The sequence below is a fragment of the Ascaphus truei genome, chromosome 4 (assembly GCF_040206685.1).
Source record: "Ascaphus truei isolate aAscTru1 chromosome 4, aAscTru1.hap1, whole genome shotgun sequence".
Taxonomy (NCBI): domain Eukaryota; kingdom Metazoa; phylum Chordata; class Amphibia; order Anura; family Ascaphidae; genus Ascaphus; species Ascaphus truei.
Window position 1 is genome coordinate 321173676 of NC_134486.1, and position 6700 is coordinate 321180375.

Sequence of the window (6700 nt, forward strand, 5' to 3'; positions counted from 1 at the left end):
TGTGCTTAAATATAGTGCAATAAAGTCTATAATAAATACAGTAAGTATTACATGTATCCATTCTACTCCAGAAAATAGTTTTGGTGTACAGTATACAGTAAGTTTGTATCCACTAAGCTACCACAGAAAAGCACATTATAATGTAGGTATTGCAATGGTCTCTATATTCTGCAGATATACAATATGTACGGAGTTGTCTGTGTGTCTATATATACACAGTACTACTTAGTGTCCATCTGTGTGTCATGAAGTCCTTCAACCTTTTTGCTACTCAGTAATATTATATGTAGATGGAAAGGTCTTCATTATTACTTAACAGGGCATGTTATTTTTTTTTTTTTTCCATTACATTTTTACTTTATTTTTTCACTTTTCCATCACCGGGCTGTGTTTATTCTATTGCTACCCTTTGGAAGTCTTATAAATTGCCTAAAAGCTGGGAAATAACCTAATTTTAATATGCAAAGTATATTCAAATGACTACAAATAGCATATTTCCCAGGTATCTTGCATGCGTTCTAAGGCATCTCTACACATGTTTTTATAGAGGAGTAATTTGGGAGTTATATATAGTGCCAATAAGTACACCACTAAAATAGATTATCTCCCTCAACTGTTCTCCCTCTTCTGTCATTTTTCAGGGTCTCGGTAAGTCTCATGCTATGTATGTACAGGTGTGCCGACGAGTATTCTAACACTTGCCTTAAACTTGCCTTGGAAAATCTGGGTCGATCACCAACAAGACCCAGGTACATGCTGGGTACATGCTGGGTATATGGTGCAACATTTCACACATTTCTGCAGAGACTAATGGCCCATCGGATTAACACAGCAGGGGTTCATGGCAGTCCCATTTGAATGGGACTTCCAGGGACCCCACGCTGTTAATACGATGGGCCATTAGTCTGTCTACAGAAATGTGTGAAATGTTGCAGCATGTACCCAGCATGTACCCAGCATGTACCTGGGTCTTTTTGGTGATTGCCCCAGATTTGTTTTAGAATAATCGTCTGCACTACAGTATATCTTTATTTATATAACGCCATCCATGTACATGGTGCTTTACAGCAGCAGTAATACATACTGTATGACATAATAGGAATAAGCGCTTCATACATAAAAGTAGACATTTGAAAAAGAAGTCCCTGCCCCAAAGAGCTTACAATCTAAGTGATAATAGGGAGATGTTACAGAGACAGAAGGAGGGTGGTATGATAAATGCATATGAGATGTACTATATAGTATCAGCCAAAAGAACTAAGCGAATGCTTCAATAACTGGTGTGTTTTAAGATTGGATTTAAAGGTGGAAAGAGAGTGGTATTCGAATATTGAGAGGAAGGGCATTCCAGAGAAGTGGGGTAGTAAGTGAAAGGTTTTCAGCAGGAGAGTTCTTTAGATACAAAAAGGGTAGTCAGAAAACATTCCTTGAGCAGAGCGCAAGTGTCAGTATCAGCTAGATATTATGGCTGAGATGTAAGGAGGGGCAGAGGACTGCATAGCCTTAAAAGAGAGGAGGAGAATTTTGTACATAAAACAGAAGTTAAAAGGAAGTCAGAAAAGGGATTTCAGCAGAAAAAGATTTAGGAGAGAGTATAGTTATTCAAGCAGCAACGTTTAGGATAGATTGTTAGGGAGACAGGTGAGAGCCAGGAAGGCCGGACAGTAGAAGGTCACAATAATTGAGATGCGAAAGAATGAGGGCCTGTGTTAGATTATTTGCAGTAGAGCAATGAAGGAAAGGGTATATCTTTGCAATGTTACAGAGGGGGAAAAACCAACCGGTTTTACCTACATTGTGAGTGAGTGAGGGGAATGTGAGGGAGGACGCAAATGTGACATCTAGACAACATGTTTGTGATACTGGGTATAAGGTGGTGCCGCCAGGAATAATGTAGAAGGGGCAGTAGGGCCAGACTTTGGAGGAAGTATGAGGCGCTCCGTCTTTAACATGTTAAGTTTGAGTCAGCGGAGGGCCATCCAGGATGATATAGCGGAGAGTTATTCAGTGACTTTGATCTGTACAGTGGATGTAAGGTCAGGTGTTTAATATTATGTAGCAGGGTCCCCCATGGTCCCCCTTACCCTCGCTGCTGCGGGGGCTCCGGCAGCATCAGAGGCAGGGCACTGCCATCTTGGTTGTGTCGCGGAGGTTTGCGTATGCTCAGTAGCGATGGGGCGGCCATGTTGGTAAAGAAGTGGCAGCAGAGGCGCTCCATAGCGCAGGGATGGCCCACAGTCGCGCATGTGCAGTTAGGGAGATGCGGCGGCCATTACAATCTTGCGCAGGCTTAGTGGAGAGTTGCGGCGGCCATTACAGATCGCGCACGCGGCCCCAATAGGAAAGAGGGCCATGGAGGACTACAGCCCCCAGAGTGCTTAGAGGCAGACAGGCCACCTGACACCAGGGAGCCAATAAGGCTTACAGCTTTCCCTGAGAGGAAAGATACATTGTTGTGTGCTGCAGTGAAGAAGGAGAAGAAGCTGGGACACAGACAGGGGAGGGTGGGTAAGTGGCTCATACACTAGGCCAGACATCCCCCTCAGGCCCCAGCTAGGCCTCAATAACCTCAGTTTGTGGTTACTACAGGGACTCCCCTTAGACAGGGACAGGGTCCTGTAGAACCCAGACAAGTGAGGATACAGCCAGGAAGAGGAATATCCTGGCCAGTGATTGCAGTGAATCACTCTCTGCCAGTGCAGAGACCGTCATATCTATCCGGTTGGGATCGCCCGGAGGAGCGTCGTGGAAGGCATCGCGGCAGAGCCTTTGCGAAGATTGTCTGCTGGTCCGAGTGCAGGAGCGCTTGGCAGGTAACCCTACACCTAAGTGCACCATCTATAATATCTTCATTCTAGTGGACGCGCGGTCACCACACACTTGGGGTTCGGGTGTGGGACAGTGGACACGGTGTGGGGATACGGTGAGGGTTGCGCCCTGCGTTGGCGCTTTGGTTAGTTGTGCCATTACTATTATAGAGTGATACGTTTATAGAGTGAGAAGTGTATGCATATTGTTAAAGTAAAGACCGTTGCTATTTTACATCCAGTGTATGTGTTCATTTGAATGTGTCCTGCGAGGAACAACTCCCGCTCTGCTGGGAGCCATCGCAGGTGGAGGCGCTGTACCATATAGTATTGTTCCAGAGGATACACCCCTGGCTCTCACTGGCGGAGGCTCAGACCTCCTGTGAGCCTAAAAGGTAAAGCACCACACCAGTAATACATATAGATCTCCTCATATGCACCCTATCTGCGATTGGGGGGGGAATATGGGTTACAATTATTATTATTATTATTATCTTTATATAGCGATATAGCAATTTTCTTCCAAAGCACTTCAGTTACAAAAGGGAAAAAGAAGAAAACGTTATAAACGAGACCAAACACAAGGAAAGCTACAATAGAGGATGGGACGGTACTGTACAGTAGCTATTCAATTCCGGACAGGTTGTGGTTCATTAATTTAATAGTTTGTGAGTTTAGGAGAGTGCAGCATGCAGTACTAAAACAAATAGAGGCGCAGTGACATAAAATAGTGTAATATGTTCAAATGAGTATCAGAATGGTGTACACGTATTATGTAGAGGATTAATGCACTCACATTTTTCCCTTGGGTTAACAGCATTTTCACACTTTTTTTGCAAGGGAGGTGAAAGATCCCTTTTTTATATGCTTCTGCAGTGATTTCATAAATATAAAGGGAATCAGATATATAATAGTGCAGATTGTCTGAACCTTTATGGTAGTAAAATGCGCACTTACAATGTGCACCATGTAAAAATGCATATAATATAAGGCACTAAATTGGCGTCCCCTCGTGACTTGCGACATCACTTCCGGTCTGGTGAATCTCCCGGTCTGCAGGTGCTTATTCTCAACTGCAGAGAAGTTTTCTGAAAAATAAACAGGTCCAGGTAATGGCTATCCTAGTGGGTGATGGCTGCAGTCCATTGGTGAGAACCTAAATAAGAAGTTAGACAGAGAAAGCAAGAATTAGCTATTGGAACCTAGCACAATATTGCGCTATGATAACACGACATTAAGTGTATGCTAATAAAATGTATTCCAGTTGTTGATTTTTAAATATAATTATCTTTGTGGATATGCGTTAACCTCAGGGGAAATAATGTCCATTGCTGATTTAGGCAACGTCACATCATGCTTTAATGTAGCTTTGTGTATCTGGTCCTTTGATAGCTGTTAGAAGAAATTTTGCATCTACTGCTGCGGCCAAGTTTATTCGAGCATTTGCCCGTTCTTGGCCGCAGCAGTATCCTGGCGCGTGCCGCAGGGTGACGGGCGCGCGCCGAAGCAGCGGAAGAGCGCCCTCGGGGCGCTCTCCCTACTGCTGCCGGGTCCGCCGGGTCCCCCGGAACCCCCTGCCGCCGTCCCGCGATCGCGGGACACCAGGGCTCCCTCGGGGAGCCCTGGACGCGCGTGCAGGGGGCGCTGGCACCCGATGATGCGTGACCGCGCATCGGTGATGCGCGGCACGCTGAGGGACTGCGGCTCGCAAGCCGGGACATTTCCCGGCTTGCGGAATGAGCCGCACTCGGATAAACTGTGTCGGCAGTGTAGAGGGTACGGAGACAAAAGCACTTGTTAGCACTATGTCAGAGACGTCCCTGATGGGAGTTGAATTCTGGTCCTCCCTGCTCGTATCCATCTGTTCTTCCTCGCTGCCACCAGGACTGCTGATCCTGGCTGCCTGAGTCTCCAGACAACTCACTACAGATCATAATTAGATAATCCCCTGCGCCTGTCCCATGCCTCCAGCCAGACCTATAGAAACCTCCCCTTCCTGTTCCTCCTTGCGTGTTTATACTGGTGCTTCCTGGATAGACTAGATCACTGCACGTTGTTGTTCCTGATATCGTTACCAGACCCCTGCTTGCCTACCGATTATGCCTCTTGCTGCCTGCCCTGGACTTTTGCTAGCCTACTGACTACGCCTCTCACTGCCTGCCCTGGACTCTGCCTGTGACCCCGACTTCAACATCACAGCAGTGCCTGTCCGGCCATTTCCAGCAACTGGATCCACTCCGCAGTTCCGCAAGACTTGACACACTTAAACATGTCTCTAAACAAAGCAGAATTGCTTTTTCTTCTGTGTATATAGATTCTTCTCTTTGCCTTTTACACTAACTGTAGAAATCTGGATATTCCCTTTTTGCAGGGTCAATGCAACAACATGTGGGTGTCTAAGAATAGGCCTGTTTATTTAGCCTCAAAATATCGCATACAAAAATAATACAGCTTCTTTTCAGCATATGCAAATGAACAGAAAATAAGTCCTGAGCAGGGTTTTGACCTTTTCCCCACAAGGGCTGTTTAATGTCCAGAGTAGCAATGAGAAAAGATTATATCATAGGAAAAGACAGATCTTTACAGCAAGCAGTTTTCTTCCAGTGTTTCAGTGTGTCTCACTGGGTCAGACAGCCAGGCATGTGTGAGCTGCCTGGGTTTTTAAAGCCCTTTACCGAGGCAGCTGGGACCTGGCCAATTAACCAGACCTGAATTTTTAACCCGGTTACTGCTGCACTGCAGACATAAACCTAGGTCTACTAGGGCTGTTGTCTGATATTCAACCTGTTACAACCCATTTGTATTTTTTCAGCTTTTTAAGGCCTATTAAATTGTCTGCCATTTCCATCCATTAGAAATAATGATTGAGCTGTGTAGGAGAAAATGAAAAAAAAATACTAAAGATTTCATAACTGGGTGTCTGTGAGCAAACTTGGCAACTAACCATACCTTACACTATCCTCCAGGGACATTTAGTTTAACTGTAATTTTTCAGTTAAAAATTATATATGCAACCATGGTAAATATTGTCAATTTATTGACCTTTTGTCTTGGAAGTTTGGGCACAGATCTCATTGATGCAATTAAAACATTGTCAATTGCCACTGATTTGATGTATGTTATCATTAATATTAAAATACAATTATTGCCATAATGCAAACTATTTTCATATGTCAAGGCTAAAATTAAAGACTATGGCAATACGTGTAGTCTATTATTAAACTATTATACAACAGTAAGTTTGAGACTCATTGATAAAAGTATATAAAAAAAGTCTTTACAGCAATCATTTATTTGGACTTGTGCATTATACTGCATGTGATCTAATAATAATATTAACAGATGCCATAGCTCATGTGAAGTCACAGGCATGCCCCCCCACATGCGCAGCTAGCTAGCCAGGAATCGGCCAGGCAACACGAGCGCCTGACAACACGACGTCGAGCGCCAGTGTGCTCAGTTTCACCCTGGATGAGGCCTCGCTGCTGCGATGGTGGCACTTTGGAGTGAGTATAAGCGGAAGTCTGAGCCGGTGTCTGCATTGTTACCCTGGGTGGTCTAAGAGCGATTTCCCTTCATGTAGCATGTGGGTTCAATTGTATATATTTACTTTTATACTTCTATTAAAACATTATTTGCACTATCCAACTGTAGCCCTCTTTTCCTCTAACCTAGATGGATCTACTGGTGCTGGCTTTACCTGCTGGCTCACAGAGATCTGAGCCTCCGTTACTGGGAGCCTGGGGAAACAATATAATAACTGGCAGCGCCTCCACTTGCCCAGGATCCCCAATGTGTGAGATTCCCCTGAACAAGAACAATAACAATAGCTCGCAAATATAATGTTAACTTTACTGCATAGATCACACACAAATACATTAATAATCTTATTA